Source organism: Solea solea, chromosome 15 (assembly GCF_958295425.1).
Source record: "Solea solea chromosome 15, fSolSol10.1, whole genome shotgun sequence".
Taxonomy (NCBI): Eukaryota; Metazoa; Chordata; class Actinopteri; order Pleuronectiformes; family Soleidae; genus Solea; species Solea solea.
Window position 1 is genome coordinate 13,453,489 of NC_081148.1, and position 17,922 is coordinate 13,471,410.

Consider the following 17,922-nt stretch of genomic DNA (forward strand, 5'->3'; position numbering starts at 1 on the left):
GTAACGTGATAGGCCTGTAGAGCTGCTGGAGGCGGGAGTGCTAGTAAAGCCCAGATGGACCTGTGGGTACCTAACCTCAGCACAATGTGGAGCTCATTGTAACGCGGTGAGATCTGCAGCAGGTCACATTCCTGGCCTACAGAGTGACCCTGAGAAAATGGAGCTATGTGGTCATTCGACGTGTTTGACTACATTTTTCTGCAAATGCAAGTCTCCGTGTGGCTCCTGACGGCCATGCTATCGCTTTATTTTAATTGTTCTGACTTATTAGCTTGTTATGATAAGCTATTGCTCCTGGTGGGAGGAATGAATTACTTTCCAAAGAGTAATATCCTATTGTCTTTATGTTCTTAAACCACATTCTCCTCTTCGCTCCAATCTTTAGTGTACAGGGAAGTTGAATAGAGCCGACTTTGTTCATGTGTCCAGATAAGGACACATTGCTGCTGTAATTCCCTGTGTCTCACAGCTATGAGTGTACCCTGAGTCTGGTGGTGTGTATGAGGGGCCTCACTACTGTGCAGCTGTAAAGAGCAGCCTGTGCACATGAACGATGGTACTTTGTTTCCAGACTGAGATGTAGTTGTTTTTTCGCTCTGAAGGCGATATAAATTCCCAGCCAGTAATATAACATGTTGGGTTAGTTGCTGTGTGTGCGTGTGTGTGTGTGTGTGTATCTGAGCAGGAAAGAGAGCATGTGCATAGTGTGTGTCAGAGAGAGAGAGAGAGAGAGAGAGAGAGAGAGAGAGAGAGAGAGAGGGTAAAGCAGGGCAGAGAATGAATAGCCCTGTCACAGAGAGGCCAGCTAATAAAGTATAGTTGAAGTGGAGGGGTGAAGAGAATGCTTCTCGTCTTTCACCGTGGGTTGTCATCGAGGGTGAATTAGTTTTATGCCAAAGTGAAATGCAACCAATAAAGCTCCGTCCACTGGTCAGGTCCTTTGCACACCCCCCCCCCCCCACCCCTCAACCCCCAACCCCCATCGCTGGTAGAAATTGCCTCGGCTATGGTTTAGGAGACGCATGTGGCTCAAGTTTCAATGCTTTTGATGTTTTCATTGTCAATAAATTGCTAGATCAAGCAGATTTGTTAAGTGTATTTTGGCTCCTTTTCACAGATGGGAGGCCGTTTTCTATATGTGTGTGTGTGTGTGTACTAAGACACAAAGATGTGGTTGTTCTTGGACTTCACTTTTGCTTTTCCAGAGTAGTTCAATGTGTTGAGTGACTCAACAAAGAGAAGCTAATTGCTCAGAAATGAAAGTTCAGAAACACGGAGACATTGCTCTTTTGTATCACACGGGCTAAAATGTTTTATGTTCGCCTTCACTCTTTCTCTGAGGTTTCTGGCATGCCATTCCTTAACTTGCTATTTTGTCTTTGTTTACGCACCAGGAAGAGTGTTGCAACAGGATGTGAGTTAATTCTTTTTTATCGTCAGAGCAGGTTTCGAGAGATGTAAACATCATCAGACGGAGGATTGTGCATTTAGGTGTCTGTCCAACAGCTCTGCTCCATTCAAACCACGGTTACATCTCTTCCCACCTCCAGCTTCACTCTTTCCCAGACTGTTCTAGCATGAGGAGGGGGAGAAAAAGGGAGGTGTTTTGGGCTGATAACCCCTCTCCATCAGAGTGACAGTACAAAAAGAGCAATTCTGAAGCGGGGCCTCTGGATGCAGCTGCAGCCCCGTGCGGAGGTATAACTGTAGGAGTCGGAGCAGGAGAGCGATGGAGAGTGATGGAGAGCAGGGGGAGTGGGTGGGATCCAGTGTTGGGATTGATAAAGAGTGAGAGTGAAGGATGGAGACTGAGCTGAAAGGTTGAGTCATCTGTTTGACAGACTCGTTCTCTCCCTGGCAATCACTCACCCTGTCATGTGATATCAGTTGGGCTGTGGCGCCGACTTGTTATCAGGCCCACAGAGGCCAGTAGGTTTGTTGCACATTTGGGTTATCGTAACGGTGCATTACCACATACTGACTGTATGACTGCACTCGCGCTGTAGATAAGGCTGGCCCTGCATGCTGACATCTTTCTAATGTACCCCATCAGCTTCTCAGCCACAGCGTACAGTGCAAACACGGGGATGTTTGCCTGCACATGTGAAGGAATGTGGGTCACGTAGCTGCAGATACACACATGCCGCTTCTTTCACATATGGGCTGTGCTGACAGAGAAAGGGTGGACTCCCGGTAAGCTGGCCGCTGCACAAATAAACATTAGTGCAGATCCATAAACATGGAAAGAAACACCATATGTCACCATCCTGCATCACCTCCATCAGAGAAGGAGGAGGAGGAGGAAGAGAGGAAGCATGGAGGGAAGTGTGAGCCTTAATGCAACCCAGGCAGTCACATGATAAATAACAAATTTCACAATGGGGAGTGAAGGAAAACCATAATGCAAAGCAGCCGTGAGAAGGTGGGGGCAGAGTGTAGCGTGCAGCTCCACTGACCACTGCAGCCCCGGCATTATACGCACCGACCGCTGCATGCCCTAAACTCTGCAGCTGGAAAACTGAGAAATATCTTATGAGACAGTTTGTAGCTTTTAACTTGGCATGTTGGAGCACGATATGCCCCGCAGTATCAGCACTGCTTTGCCTGCTGTCACTGTCAGCCATAGTAAAAAGCAGCGTATTGCTAAAATATTTATTGACACCCCAAAGGCTGACAAAAGTGGTGCATCATTAACCGCTGCACACTGTTGTCAGCACAATGCATGCTGGGACAGGTTAACGCCGCCAACATGGTACAGCGTAATTGTGGGAATGTTGGTTTATACAAGGGATTGAGCAAGGCTACTGAACAGGGGAAGCCATTGTTAAAATTGGCTGTTGTGATTTCACATTTTGCGCCACAATTCCAATAAAATCACGTTGTCCAGATGTCTTTCTTTTCCGAGCTTTTACTGGACGAGGGCTGGAAAACGCTTTCAATAGATGTTTAATTACAGTGAATTCTTTTCACTGCATCGTATTCATCTTTTCTAAATTACAGTAAATCAGTGTGGAGACCCTTTTTTTCTACAGTTACCACAAAAATAAACATTCGGAAAGTAAAAAAAAAAGAAAAAGAAAAGCTAGACCAGCTCTCTGAAATGCATATTTGATCTGTTTCGATGTAAATTGTGTCCAAAAATGTGCCAAATATCACGTCCGAATGTCTGAAATGGCCCAGTTGTCTTTTGCCACGTCTCCATGAATGTGTTTGTCTTATTGCAAATGTACAGGCTGCTGATGAAAAGCCCAACATCAATAAATAAACTGTGTCGCGGGGACACTGATGGTCTCTGTGACTGTTGGCAGCAAGCTCTCAGGGCCACATCACCAAGTGCTCTTGCATTTGCTGCTGCTCGTACGCGTCGTGCCATTGGAAATCCCCATTGTGTCAGGCCAGTGCTGACACACCGAGATTGATGTATTTTTTTACACTCGTATAACTCTCTCCCCCCCCCCACCCACCCTCCCCCCCTTAAAAATGTTTTGTTAGAGGTAAACTAGTCAGCATGTGTGTTTTTGAAACCCACACCAGTGAGAAAGGACAGACTGATGTGGTCCAAGTTTGGATAAATATTTAATATTGCAAAGCCAGGCCGCAGCACAAGCATGGTGAAAGATCTCGGTGAAACAGAAAACGCATGCAAGGTCTAAATAAAGAAAGAAAAAAGAAATATATATATATATATATATATATATATATATAACTTTTATTAAAGTCATGATTTTTCCCCCCTCAAATTGTTTCTTTTGTCTGGATTTGTCAGTTGTCAGCTTCAAAGCGTTTGCATCCCAGCCAACCACATGGAGAACAAAGGCGTCTCTGCGTGTTGTCATTTCAGAGCAGTTTACTGCCCAGCTCTCGTGTTTGTGGAGATATTATTTTATGTCAAGGCCTGCGCAGAGTATTTTCTTTCATGGTTCCAATGTTGTCGTTTTCCCTGGACCCCGAGCCTCTCTTCAGCTCTCTGCTTCTGTTTGCTTTCGCCTGGCTCACCCCATTTCCTCACGTCACGGGCCAGAGATGCTTCTACAAAGGACACCCACCTTTTTAACTAAAGAGCGCGTTGTTATTGCTCCAAACAGGAGGACATATTCCTCTCTAAATACCTGTGTGTAATCACTATGTAAGAGGACGACAGAGGCCTGTGTGGCGCTTTTACACGCTCATTTAGCTGTGCGACCATTATCAGTGTGAATAGATGCAACAGATAAAGACTCGTGGAGGCTGGAATTATAATACCTCCCTCATGAACACCACCCACCTCCACCTTCACCATAATTTCCAAATGTTTGTGTGTGTGTGTGTGTGTTGACTGTGGCATCTTTGAGCTCACTTCTTTGTTCATCTGTGTGTATCTGCTGCGGTCTGTCTGTCATAGTTTGAGAATCAGGGGTCTGCACATGCTTTTAATCAGACGATCCACAGCTTTGCCAGACGACTGTTCACTGTTCCCCCCTCTCGTCCTCCTCGTCCTCCTCCTCCTCCTCCTCCTCTCGCTTTCTTCCCTCCCTTCACTCTGGATTAAAACCATTTTCTCTCACCGCTGCAGAGGAAGCAGCTCATTGGCTCCACCCTGTGGGAGAGCTTCAGCTCGTGCAAGCTGTGGAACTTTAACAGCCATTGGTTGAAATGTTACTAAGCACATTTAGACTAACAGCAGTTGAGAGAGAAATATGATTCTTTCTGCCTCAACATTTTTGCAGCAGCAGCAACAATGTCAGGTAGAATTGCTGTGTTACTCTTCACAAGAGGCAGTTTCAGGAGAAATTCAGTAAAAACAAAAGAACGTGGAAAGAAATGCAGATTTGTGTCCTACTCAAATAATGATCCCATGATCCATCAGTCTTAGTTGCTGCCCCAGTTTGGCAATCGCTGCACTTAATGTAAGTGGGATTTTAAAATGTAAGACTTCGACTTGAGTGTTTACTTTAAACTGTGGTATTGGCACTTTAACTTGGTTCTTCTGAGTACTTCTTCCACCATTATATGAAATGGATATCTTGTTATGATTTCTTCTTTCTTTCTTTCTTTCTTTCTTTCTTTCTTTCTTTCTTTCTTTTTTCTTTCTTTCTTTGTTTTTCCAATATTTCTCTTCAACCAATTTCACTTTTAGGCCTATTACCAAAATGTGAATTTAATAGAATTTCCTGTGACTTGCAGCCTGTCAGTCTTTTTCCTCCTCTTTGCCCTAATTTTTACCGTCTCTTGCTTTGTCTCCCAGGTGAGAATAAGTGACATTTGGAGTGACAGGCTCATTAGGGCTTCATTACAAGGCTGCTTGGACAGGAGGAGGAGACAGGCCCAGCAGATGAGCTATAAAACAGGACTGGCTGGCTCCACGACCCCAGCAGGCTCAGGGTTTCTGCACACACTGACCTGGAGGAGAAAGCACACCTGCACAGGTTGGGTGAGGTTTGCCATGAAATGCAGAGGAGGATTCATCACAGTCAGCCCAGGAGGTGACCCCCCCAAGGCACTGCTTCACACTCACTGAACAAACAACATACCAACATACACACATATACGCTCTCTGTCTGCCAAAGGGTTCACGACATGTTCAGACTCTTTAGCAGGTCTAGTCAACGATGAGATATAAGAAAACGTGGATTTACTTTTTTCAAGCTTGAATAATGAGCATTAAGACAAGACACAAGTTGTGACTCGAGAGTTCTTTACATTCGTTGTTTGAGGCTGTCCTGAACGGTGCTGCACCTTTTGATGCTTCTTTCAGTTCATGAGAAGCCAGAGTTCATTAATCTGCCACTGGATTTAAGATAAACACCTGACACCAAATATCAGTCGGTTTGTTTTCTCGGGGAGCGTCTTAAAAATGTATCCCGAGCAGAGGCGATTAAGGCATTCAGAAATCATTAAGTAGTTAAAATAAGTGGTTCAATGGAAACCAGGTTGCTGCTGTTTTTTGGGGATAGGATCAGGTAACAACTCCAAGTCGAGAAAGGAATTGGGTCAAATAATGTTTACACACAGTCCATAGTGTTTTTGGTTTGTGGAATTTAATGCGGTGATGTAATAAAATAAAGTTATGTAGGCCTCTTTAGACTGCTATTAAAATATTTTCCACTGCTTTACAGATGCAAATGCAATTCAAGGGTCTGCAACAGAATGTGGCACTTTTCAGGACGAAAACAAAAGTTGTCCACTAGATTTTTGTTGCGCTAAGTGTCGCAAATGCTTCGGCACTGATAGCAAAGGTGTTTTATGTCAAAACCCAGGGATATTTCTGTGAGCGGGCTTCAGCACCTGTCCCAGGCTCCTCGGACTTCCTTAATGTGATTAATGAGTCTGGTTGAGTCTGCTGGGGTCTTATTGAAACAGGCTGCATCCAGAGCGCTGTGCCAGTGAAGTATATCCTAATGAAGGAAATGTGGCTTCAATGGGACTCACAACAGCCACAAGTATGCAAGAGTGCAGTTAAATGTAGTGAGTGAGTGGAAGCATTTGGAAAGAGAGAGAGAGAGAGGGAGGGGGGGGTGCATGGCATTAAATTTATGTGAATGTCAACATGCATGTGCAATTGAACATAATCTGCTTGTACCCATATGACTTTGACTGACGTCACTCGTTTTGAACAAATCAAATCCCATCCAAAAAAAAAAGTGAATCTGAGGTTTTTTGACTTTGTATTAAAACATGATGACGGGTCTCTATGGAAGATTAAGTGTGATCTGGCTCCAATTGCAGGCCACAGAGGAAACATGAATATATATACACAAAGTAAAAACCCCTACTTAGACTCTGATCCCCCCCCAACCACTGCCTCTCGTTTAATTTTGTCAGAGAATACGTAAAGCATTGAGTCCGCTCAGATGTGACCTTTCAGCCCTGAAAGGTATATTGAGTCTTGATGGCAGACATGCAGGGTCTCATGGGGTCTCATGGCCCTCGCTCCTTAAGTTGAACTCATTTATTCTTCAATGGAAGAGGGACGCGAGTGTTTCTGACCAGATAGAAATGATTATTGCTCTGCTCTTTTCCTCGTCCTCGCTCGGCTTGGAAGACTAGTCGATGCCTCATCTCTTCCTACACTGTTCTGCTCAAAAACTGTTTTGTTTCATATTTTTCCTCTTTATAAAAACTGGTTTTGGTTTTGTTCATTCTGTATACAAGCTGCCAGATGTGCAGAGGGGAGGGGAAGAAGCTCACAGCTCAAATCTTACCAGTTGCTGTGCCTCCAGGCTGGTGACAGCCATGGCAACAGGTATTATTGTTGTTGGGCTTCCTGTGCGAGGTGTGAGGTGTGACACACTTTATTGCCATTGTGGTCATGTAAAAATGAGAAGTATGACATGCATTACCCAGGTCTTGGTAAAGTAGCGTACTCAAAATAAGTATGTAGGAAATAACTATAGAAATAAATATGTAAATGAACAACATAAAACCATTAAAAACGTCAAAGCAGTAGGAAGTAAATAGCAACAGTGGCAGATTGTAATTGGATAAAATGCTGAAGTGATAACATTATGTATCTAAATTAACAAAAGTCATCTTCACAGTGACATTATAATGTTCTGGGGGAGAAAAATCATAAATCACACGACAGATTGTGACCATATTCCCTGCAACTTATAGCAGAGACAAAAAAGAAAATGCATGGTGTCATTCCGATTTTTTTTAATCGTCCTAATTGTCCTCTGTATCATCAGTATAATAGAAAGCGGTTGGTGCACACATTTCTCACAGTGGCCACTTATCTAATGACACAGTGCTCTTCATGTGGTTGGTCAAATCACTACTTCCCACAACTGGATACGCTCAAGGAAGCAAATTCAAGACAGACGACAGAATAGAAACGTATCAGGCGACTCAAGCTGACATCTGAAACCCACGGCAGCCGCGTCACTGGGTAACATAGCTCTTTTTGTTGAAATGATAATTATGATAATTGTTCTGTGAACTGTAGCATTGTGGAGTTGTAATAGTTGCTCTCCCCACATCAGGAACTACTAGGATCTCTGCACTGGCTTGCCAAAACCACAGAGTTTAAACAACTCTGAAGATGACAAGACAAGGAGAACGAAGGGAAGGGGTGAGTGAAACAAAGAGTGAGGCATACTATAGGGTCCCATAAAGACTTTCACATGTACTGTGCCCCGTATGTTTCATTTTTTTTCTGACTGTGGCTTGGCTTGGCTGCCTCTCAAGGAAATTCTAGAATCATTTCCATAGGAGGAGAAGCGGGGGTAGAAGTTTGATTCAGACTTTTTCTTTACCTGTTTTCGGTGTGAGGTTCAGTATCGTTGATATATGGCGGAGGAGGGGCACCGTATAAACTTTTATAACATCCTTCACAGGACACACTAGATCCTTGAACACATATATCACATTAACCTCTTCAATGCTTCTCTATGGTCACATGGTAGTGATGACAGAGGTGCTATTCATAGACAGGCAAAAAAAAACCAGTCCTCACCTTTGGTGGTGCTCTCTGTATGACTTACAAATACAACACTCCCTCATATCAAATGCTCAGTAATCTCATGCACGACAATGGTTAAAGGTCTTTTTTTTTTCCATAATGTTTGTTGCTTCATTGTATTCTGAAAGAATGTTGTCACTTCTCAGTGCCACGTCAGTAATCTGCTCTGCGATGATTCCTTGAGACAATCTGATACTTTGGAGCGATTTTTCTTTGACTCGCGCGCTCTGCAGCTACACAATCCTCCCTCTGAACAAGGTCTCAGCTTCTTTGGTGGAAGCTCTCAGTCAGCATGTGGGTCCTCTGAAAGCTGTTTGTTTAGCACACTCGCTCCTTTTCGCAAGCATTTGTCTTTATCCAAGTGCATTTGCCCTCAGAATCCCGTCCACTTTGGCTGCATGTTTGCAGAAAGGAAGCTTGAGATTAGGCCTTTTATTTCCTGCAAACATTCCCTGCTCGCAATTGTTTGTCTTTTACTTCAGCTTAAAACATTACGTTTTTCTGGCACACAGCAAAGCTATACACCATACACCATGATTGCACATGCTAACTTGTGCACACGTGTTCCATGGCGTGTTCCGCGCATGCATATGTACTCTATCTCATATTCTGTACCAGTAGTGGCAATCTCTCACCAGGAGTTCACCCCAGTTGTATGATTTGAGTTCTGACTTGTACATGTATGGGTACCAGCTGACTTCCTCAATATGATATCCTCAAGCAATCTCCAAGGCAACCATCCCTTTTTTTGTTTGTCAAACAAACAAAAAAAATAAATATAAGAAGTACATGTATTGTATTTCTATCCAGATCTGTGCAGATGGAAGTTTGAACAGGGCCAGACAAGTTCCAGTCTCGATGCTACATCCATCAGCTCCTAAAGTGTATATAAAAAGCAAATCGTGCCCAGGAAAAAAAGCACAGATTTAGGGCTTGTGCGTGTTCAAAAATGATATGACACAGATGCTCTTTAAACTCTAAACATTAGACAGGATGTCTGTCCGTTCAGCTGAAAGCTGTGCTCTGCGTGTGCAGAAAAGCATTGAGGGTTAGATTGCATTCTGGGTCTTTTCCTTCTAAATCCCCACTTCATATTCAGTGTCCTCTCTGTCTCTGGCGAGTGCCGGGTTTTTTCCCCGAGCTCTTTGTTAGCACTCCGATCTGTCAAGAGGTGATGCAGCGCAGCTGAGCTTCTTTTTTCTGAATTTCCTGGGGATGTAGCTTATGACCGGAGGAAGAAATGATTCCATACATCATGTTTGCGCTCTCTCTGTGTGCTCTCTTTAAGCGTATTCTGTCGGGTCATCTTGTGTGTCCTGCACCGAATGTGTCAGCATGTCGAAATTCACATAAAACTATTGGACAAAAAAAAATTTAACCAAATCATTAACCATGAACACACACCCACAAACACCCCGGGGGGGAGGGGGCGGGGGGAGAGAGAGAGAGCAGGTATGATACTGGCACACTCCCAGCTCCCAGCTCATGAAAAGATCAATTCTAATTTCTGGGTCTAATTTGGGAAATTCACATGTGGAAAATACGTGCATGTTGCCAGGTTTGTATCAAGATTTCCAGTGCTTTAGCAGTGTTAATGGCTGGGCTGTGAATTGTCACCATGGCGATGGTCAAACGTGGTCAGGCTGGTGACGTACCAATGTGAATCTGTCCAAGGCAAATAGCAGGCGTGTGTGCGTGTGTTGTGTGGGGCGTGGTGAAAGTCCTCTTCCCGCCTTCTCTCTGGCTCCTGAGAAGTAGGCATTGGTGAGAATGGAGGGTCAATGCCAGGTTCATACTGTATTTCTTCGCTCACAATGGAGGACTTTGGCAAACTTGCAGGGTCTAGTCTCTCAGTGTCACTGGCACGACCTCTGATTCTCACCAGGTCAGCGGCAGCTTGGTGTGATAATGATGTGACTGGTGCTGTGCGAGTACAACTCAGGTTTTATAGCGTAATGCTGTCAAGACGGAGGGTGGCCTGCTGGACACGTTTGTGACTGAACGGTTGCAAGTTCAGTCCAAACAAAAGCCAGAATCCTGTGTTTGCTGCCGAGTCTGACACTTAACTAAAACCAGCCATCCATGAAAACGTGCAAACCACTCAGGAGGAGCTGTATTTCTGTGAAAACAATTTTCTTTAATTGGTGTGACAAGGTTTGGACTGTGACATCAGCCACTGCTCCACCTTTATTTTCATTTTTTTTTTTCTTTTTTTTTTACAAACACATCCGTATGTGGGAGTTGATGTCCCATGGTGTTTGCTCACATCTTAATTCCCTCCGTGCCTCGACTGGCTCGGCCCCCCGTACAGGAACTGCAGCAGCCGTGTAGCGGGGCTGCGCTGCTGGAGGGCAGGAACTCGCTGAACAGGAGGGAGAGCTCCTAATTGGCCTGAATGGCTGCAATCAGTGCCAATAAGAGATAAGCGTCGGATTGCTCTCCAGATCGGCAGCGATAGCATTGTGCAGTGTGACCGGGCTACGACTGCGCTGTTGACCAAACAGAGAGCAGGTGTGCAAGCTCGCTCATGCTCAGGTGGCCTTTCCTGCAACCCCATGAACAAACACAGTAAATGCTTGAATTGCTCTGCACAATATACTCATATGAGGGGAAACATCCATATCTGTATGACTGGCTCGTTCCCGTGTTATAGCTCGTCTGCTGTATGGAGGAATGTGTTTATAAATGTTGGAACAAAGGCTGTTTCTAGCTGCTTCCTTCATGCCTAATTGCTCTGTATTGACTTATAGGGGCCTGGTCACATGGCTGTTGGCAGCGACCTGCAATCTATCACTGCTCACCTTTTTTTCATGGATCACAGAGTGACAGCTAGTGAACAGCGAGCCTAATCTTTTGCCTCTGGAGCGAACATTTCTCTTTTAACAATCCTGTAAATCGCTGTGTTTGATTTTTGTCTTGACATCATGGAATATGTTATTGAATGAAGCCACTCGAAGCTTTTCATGTGTCACGTACCAGTAGTAAGAGACATCACTGTGTGAAAGTACACGGTTTGAAATGATGTGTGAAAAATGAAGAACGCTTTGGGATAACATGTGAAAACCACTTGAGGAAATGGCATTTTAGCCGTATGGCATTTGGCGATACCAGGCTGCTCGAGTCAGAGCCATACGTGTATAAATACGCTTATAACCATCTTGGCAAGCGCCGCCCGACAATAATGGCCTCCAGATGGCGAAAGGAAAAATGGAGGAATGTTAACAAAATTCACATTTCGCACTGTAAACAAAGGAAGAGAAATAGGAAGATGAATAAGCAATAACAGTGAAACAAACAATATTTCACCACTTACCCGCGTAGGCTTTTCTTTTCTGTTTGTTCAAGCGCATACATTCTCCATAAGTCACTCTGTTTGGCATTCATCATTTTAATGATGCATCTATGAATGATTGATTTCTGGAAAATAAACAGCCATGGCTCAGAAAAAATGTGTTGCGGCAGCTCACGAAAAGTCAAATTTGTTGTGTGCTCATCAGCTCGCTCACATACTGTTGGCTGTGTACACCTGAGTTTCACTCACGCAGGGCGACTTTTTTAGATACATGAGGAAGAGGGACTTACAGAAGGGGGTATCACATCCTGTGCCAGAGCGCTGCACTCTGTTTCCAAAGCCAGAAGAAGTGATGGGTGTGCTTGGATAATGAGGGGGGTCAGTATCAGGGGGTGAATGCATTTGGGGATAAGCCACGGCTAATGACGAGGAAGTCCGACGTGGCTTTGATCTACATGGGTCCTTTGGCACGTCGGGAGAAAGCTGTGTACTATACCAAAGGAAACCCCTAATCTTCTTAGGGATACGCTTAACATTCCTCTACTCTTGGGGACCAAAAAGAGTGCTCCATCTCTCTGTCTGTCCTTTTTATGGGTATGATTCAAAACAGTCTGCAGGCCTGCATCCTATTTTGCTGTTGGTTTTAAGGGAACGCCATAGAGCTGTGGGTTGGTGGGTTGGCAGCTTGATGTAAGGAAGTCCTCTTTTGCTCAGTGTGGGACGATTTCCTTTAAGCTGAAACTTTTTGGTGGGTTTCGGGGAGATTTCCGCATCGGTCACTGGCATCACATAGCTGACACTAATCCTTCAGAGGAAATTTTGATTTCATTTTGGACGTGGAAGTCGTTCCTTTTTTAAGCGGGCATCATTATCACTTCCAAATGATTGATTTCCCTTTCATTTCTACAGATGTTTTTTGTTTTATTTTTTTCTACAAAACTATTCTTTTTGTCTTTTTGTCTGCAGTGGTCGGAAGGTATTTATAGCTGTAATATTTCCAATTAGACTGAATTGGCCTGAGTGACGTTCAGCACTGTGCGTTGAGGCATTTGAGAAAGGACAGAGCTGGAAATTATAGTGGCCATGCCAGTCTGCTGCCTGTCTGCATGCCAGTGAAGGAGAAAAGCCCAGAAAGTAGCAACAGCAATGGAAAATATGGAGTCGTCCTTTTCTCCCCTGGGTGGACGGGCATTCTGACTCACCAAACAACTGAAATGAGTTCAGCTTAGTTCGCAGCAGGGAATGTTTTCTATCAACACTTCCCCCTTATGTTTTCTTGCTGTTTTTACACTTCCATACCCACAGATGCAGATGGTGTGTGTTTTTTTAACGGTACATCCATGTAGAATGAGGGTGGTGGAGCAGAGAGCTTCTCTGGTCAGTCAAACTGGGGAACCAGGGGAAAGTGATGGACCCACAGAACCCTCCGTCCTGCTTGCTGTAAAGCCCACAGAGCATTAGCCAGCCAAGGCCTGCGTGTCTGCAGGGGCTTAGGCTTGCCTTCATTCCTACTTCTACAGCCAAAGCCAATAGCCCTCCAGGGCATGAGGAGAGAGGAATGCACTCCAACCCTCCACCCTTCTCTCCTCTTTCCCTCCGGAGGAGTTGGGATGGAGGCCCCTTTATGGAAAGCAACCAAGACCCTAAGGCACCAGATCTCTCTGTTTTTCATCCCTTTCTTTACCTCCTCACCCTTTGCTCCTTTTCTCTCCTTTGATTTGAGGGTTGTTTGCAGTGGTAGAACACACAGTGCAGCATGGCCACAGCCTTCTGCAAGGCTGTGGTAAGCTGGGCTGGGGCCCCTGATAAGGGCTGCACCCGGCTGCTGTGAGGGCCATGAGAGCACAAACATTACGCCACTGAGTAAACGGACCCTGGGGCCCACGTCTAAGCGCCTTTGTTATTATGGCTCACATGTAGCTGGGTCAAAAAGGACAGAGAATGCAGCTCATATGGCTGGCTTATCACAAAATCCAATTCCAGACCAGACCCCCCTTTTTTTCTTTTTTAGAGAGATTTTAGTAAAAGCTAATTATAACAGCAGGACTGAAAGGGCATTTTGGGGATTGTCTGCTCCAGATTTCTGTCTGTGTTGTTTGTTTGACTGTGATAAACCAGATTAATCATTTATGTTGATTATTGGCTTGTGATATTAATGTTTAATTAAGAAGGAAATGGCTCTCCTCAAACCTCTGTTAATCTCACTGAGACCAGTCGTATCTTGCACTGCTGTGGGAAAAACCTACAACTCTGCTTTTGTTAATCTGTAGTTGGAATTGCAGGATTTTCTCTACACTCTACACTTTCCTGTGTTAGGTTGAATCAAAAGGATAATTTGCATATATATTCAGGGACAGGTGCCAAGACTCAAAGCAACAAACAAAAAGATCCCACACAAGGACTCAATATTGTACATTTGTCAGTGCAAGTTGGACAGTAATGGGGTCGTTTTGTTTGATGCTTTAAATCTTACTTTCAATATACTCGACTTTTAATTGCAGTGGTTGAGATTTCAGCACCATCACCAGCACAGAGGGATAACATATGTCATATTTGAGTTTGTTTCGCACTCATCTCCACATCGTCCTTCCTTGTTTCTGGTGGTGCAGGATAGAGGGGGAAAGAGGAAGCAAGCGGATAAATATCTGGGAAAAGAGTCGAGCAAGTTGTCCAAACATTGTCAGCCGTGTTCCTATGCTTTTAAGAACAATGTCCTTATGTTTCTGTGTGTTCTGTCTGAGGTGACTCTGGTTCGTGTCCTGGACCGCGGCGCTGGCTCTGCACCATCTCTGCTGATGCCTCGCAGGCAGAAAAAAAAAACAGGCAGTTTCTCTTTTTTGAACTGTGCACAAAATGCAGCTAATTTGGGAATATAAATCTATGTCTTTACATGTACTACTGTATGTGGGATTATTTCCTGCTGATTGGACAAACATACTATTGCCTAAGCAATGCGTCTTGTCGACCACCGTGGAATTCATGAGGCATGTTATTTTTCTTCCAAATGATGACTTTGCTGGAATTTGCCCTTAAGGACACAGTGCCAGCGACCCGAGTCACAAGCTCTGTTTGCACATGCCAAACACGCCAACACCAGCGTCTTTGCTGCTCCGGTATTTTATTGGAAGTCGAGGTCACTCAGCTGTTCCAAGTTCCTCTCTCAGTCCAGACTGCGCAGACGGAACAGCCTTACCTCGGTAAACCCGCTGCATGTAATAAAAACTGATGACGGATCCGTCATTAGAGCGACACATAGTAGCCATTTGCAGCCTTAATCTGTCAAACACAAGTGACCTTGGGATGTACGTGTATGTGCGTGCATTCCTGACTGTGCCTGTGATGAATATGAATATGAGCATTTGTGTTTTTCTCCCAAAGGAGAAACAAATGTGGTTTATTTGATTTCTGCACACTAATGAGAGTGGGAGCCTTATTCACACTGTGTGATGAACATGTGAGACCAAATGCTTTAGAGTATATGAAAATATATGCGTTATTTTGACTAGAAATGATATATATATTGTTGCTTTTTGTGAGAATAATTGATCCAGGGTGGAACAGTGGTAAGCACAACTGCCTGACAGCAAGAAGGTCCCAATTCCTGGTTCAGTTAAGAAACAGTGCAAAGGGAAAGTAGCTACTTCGCCTGTAATAGAGAAATATACAACTGCAACATTGTGAATAGAACCAGAAGTAAAGGACATTAATGTTTATTACAGATATAAGATGATAATTATCGAGTCTCAGTAGAGGAAAGTTTGTATGATTTACCAATATTTTTACTAAGATATCTGCATAAGCTTTTCTTATTCTGTCATTAGATGACTAAAAGTACATTTTCACATATTTGATGTGGTTTAATTTTCTGACCTGCTTATGTGTTCTTCCACTATTTCCCAATTGAGCATTGTACTGCATCCAGTTACACTGATTACCATTAAATCTTATATGTTCATGCCTTATGTGCCCGGCTTTAAAATGCCCCTAGGTGTGAATGTGAGTATGAATGGTTGTGTGTGTATTTTAGCTCTGTGAGACTGGGAACCTGTCCTAGGGGTGGACACAGCCTCTCACCCAATGACAGCTGGGATATGCTCCAACACAGCTATGCTACAACCTTTGTTGTATTTGTAGTATAGTTTGAGACTCACCTTCTTAACCCATGATATAAGTTATTCTGGATACTTTCACATTGCACTAGGCAAACGATTGACGACCTCGAGCTCTCCAAAGGTGTCCAAAGGATGGAATTTCTCCTGTACGTGTGTTTCGATGAATGTTTATGTACATTTTCATACATCCAGGCAAGCTGGAATCCGACATGTCGCAACAGTGATGTGAGGTTTTTATACGGTCTATAAATCAAGGTCAACTTTGAATTCAGTTGAGCATCCGGGAGGCTTGAGCAATCATGCCTTTAAAAAAAAAAAAAAAAGAAAAAAAAAGTTGGAACATTGCTATTTGTCATAAATAACACTTTGACAAAATCAATTTATTATACGTTCACTTTTAGTCTTTTGAAACAGTTGAAAGAGCTGAAGAGGAGCCAAGGTTCTTCATATCCCACACCAACATTTGCTAAATAGTGTCTCAGTGAGCTCTTATTTTCACCACTGACTCCTTCGGGCTAATTAACATGACAAATGAATATCTGAAAACCTAATGGAAATGTGTGCTGGGTCCAAGCAAAACACTGTATTTCCACAGGTTTTTAATTCCTCATCACTCATTACGAGCAAGTCATTGAAGGCTCTTGCTAAGATGTTAGCGGGCATGTAATGGCTGTGCTTTTATTTAATGGGAAGCTCTTAAAGGCTTTTCTTACTGATCATTTCTGCCCTCTTTTTAAATATAAATTTTACCTCTGATACTCAGGAGCCATTAGGCAATGTTTTTCTTACATTTTATGGTTTTAATATATTTAAAAAAAAGAAAAAAGCCACCAATGCCTCTGTATGGCTTCATTTGTGAGCGTACACTGTGCCCTCTATTGTCTCATACCAGAGAAAGTATTACTAAACTTATCTCCTCCCCCCTCGTTGCCCTTCATAATGGGGAATTTCATTTACTGGGGAAGTGATCCGTTTTGTCGGAGCATAAATTGCAGATAATTGTGCCGTTTGGACGCTGGACAGCAGGGTCGCTAGACGAACAGCGAGGCTGGGTGAAAGTGGATGCCTGGGAGTTCATGGTTGGCTGAAGCTAAATGCACAGTGTGTATGTGGCCGCGTGCTTTCACTTGGTGTGTGTGTGTGTGTGTGTGTACTGTGTGTGTGTGTGTGTGTGTGTGTGTGTACTGTGTGTGTGTGTGTGTGTGTACTCTGTGTGTGTGTGTGTGTGTGAGAGAGAGAGCGCTCCTCCCCGTGTTTGTTCTTCTATTCACAGTGGGTTTAAAAACAGGCCGACCCTGGCCGAGGAGTATACTTTTAACTGTATGTAATTGTTCTCTACAATAACAGCCACCATGTTTGCTCTGGCAGCGCTCAGTGAACAGGCCGTGTGAGAGGCGCTCCACTCCAGCAATGCGAGGCCCGTGTTTTATTTTCTTTCGGTATCTTGCTTCACTACGGATTGGCAAGATGTGCGAGGGCAGTGGGAGTGCATGGAGATATCTGCAAGGCGTTGCTGTGTATTCCCAAGCACTTTTCCCCTCAAACATCCAACTTTCTTCTTTTTTTTTCCTCAAACAAAATCGTTAAGCTCGACAAATGTCCCTTCTCTCTTCGACGTATACCAGCAGGTACATTGTGAGCTGCTGCTGCTGGTATTTCACCTGAGGTGAGGTGACGTCCGAGCACAGTCAGGTGCAGGGCGTCATACATGCCCCGAGACTCCACAGAGGAGCTTAAGTTTTAGACTGACAGCTCCTTAAAGCCCAGGCCCTGGGGCTGAACCAGGTGTGAGAGAGTGAAGCGCCACAAAAGCCTGATTAGGAGCTTTTTCCCGTCAGATCCCCAGTCAAACTCATTAGAATGACTTATGACATGGGTGTCTGTCGGAAGACAGGTTGATTCATCAGCTTGCAGATAATTCTCTCCACTCTGGCGATGCCTTTGACGTTCTTCTACAAATGATACAGGCGCGTACGTTATTTAAGCGTAAGCCTGGCGATGTGCTGCATTTATTGTACTGTCAGCAAGTCCGAGGAAAACAGCAAACCACTGAAAGGTGATGCTACCGTAACAAATAA

The 17,922-nt window shown here is 44.1% G+C and overlaps 1 long non-coding RNA gene across 1 annotated transcript in view; it reads left to right on the top strand.

Annotated features, from left to right (window-relative positions):
• Positions 1–4,702: 4,702 nt before the first annotated feature.
• LOC131474256 (uncharacterized) overlaps positions 4,703–17,922 on the top strand; it is a 31,341-nt gene continuing 18,121 nt past the window's right edge. The window contains exons 1-4 of the long non-coding RNA XR_009242277.1: positions 4,703–4,886; positions 5,225–5,462; positions 7,728–7,867; positions 7,962–8,050. This is a non-coding gene — a long non-coding RNA (uncharacterized LOC131474256). The remainder of the gene's footprint in view (positions 4,887–5,224; positions 5,463–7,727; positions 7,868–7,961; positions 8,051–17,922) is intronic.